Consider the following 1,454-nt stretch of genomic DNA (forward strand, 5'->3'; position numbering starts at 1 on the left):
TTGTGTGTGTGTGTGTGTGTATTACTGTGTGCGTGTGCATAAATGTTTGTACTTAGTTGGTTTATTAGTTTATCACTTTAGATGAACAAACAACGAAAAGAAAAATAAAAAGAATGCAAAAGGAAGTGAGAAAAAGAGATAGAAGAACAAGAAGAGAAAAGAAGATAGAGAGAGAAAGAAAAAAAAGATAGAGATAAAGAAAGAGAGAGAGAGGAAGAGAGAGCAAGGGCAGAATGGAATGGGTATGGGAAATAAAATGTTGAAAGGGAATGCGTTATTAGATTTTCATTGATATTTGTACTATTTGACATGCCGCTGAAATACATTTGCAGAATTAAGTGAAGTATGCATGCATATACGTGTGAGATACCGTATGTGTGGTGAAAAATGAATGAGATATGTGTGTGTCTGTGTGGGATGTACGTGTGAAATAAAAGTGTGTGCGCGTGTGTGTATGTGTGTTCGTATTGTTAATGTAAGTAACCTATATATAAAGTAGAGGTGAGCATGGGAACAGGAATCCTATGGTTCCCATGGGATTCCCGTGGGAATTGGAAAAACTTAATTTTCGGGAGGGAATCGGAATGAGTAAAAAAAGGGAGGGAATTGGTAACGAATTTCAATTGCCGCCCACTTCTAATGTAAAACTCATCCACAAAATTCAATTCGACAATAAAGTTTAATTAATGCATATGCTCTTTATGTATGTATGTATGTAGGATGCTTGGAACTTTTATATCCTATTTTGTATGTTTGAGTTCATTGTATATTCGAACTTGTGTCGTATACAATAATTAAACATGTATGTGAATGCATGCATGTATGTATATACATGAATGTATGTATGTAGTTACGTATGAATATACGTTCGTATGTTTGTATTTTTTCAATTAAAAAAGTATACATTTATTGTCAAAGTGTGCACACGCAGAGCCTAAGTTTCTTAACTGTTATTTGTCAAATTGATCTGCTGAGTTAATGGAGGTAACGAGTGACATTAAACTGTGTGGTATAACAAACAATGTCTGTCTTATGTTGATGTGTGTTTGTTTGTGTGCGTGCCTGTATGTGTGTGTAATATTTTTGTGTGTATATATATATGTAGATATATATATATATATAGATATATATATATATATATATATATATATATATATATATGCATGGATATAGTTTTATTTAACGAATACAGAATACAATATATGTGATGAAAAATAAATCCATGTCACATAGTAGAGAAAATGAATAAGCGAGTAAACGACTGGGAGTGAAAATGAAAAGTAAAATGAAAGTGAGAAAGTGAGTGAATGAGAGAGTGAGTGAATGTGTGAGTGAATGAGAGAGAGAGTGAATGAATGTGTGAGTGAATGCGTGAGTGAATGAGTGAGTGAATGTGTGAATGAATGAGTGAGAGAGTGAGTGAATGTGTGAGTGAATGAGTGAGTGAAAGAGTG

The sequence above is a fragment of the Helobdella robusta genome (assembly GCF_000326865.2).
Source record: "Helobdella robusta unplaced genomic scaffold HELROscaffold_1402, whole genome shotgun sequence".
Lineage (NCBI taxonomy): Eukaryota > Metazoa > Annelida > Clitellata > Rhynchobdellida > Glossiphoniidae > Helobdella > Helobdella robusta.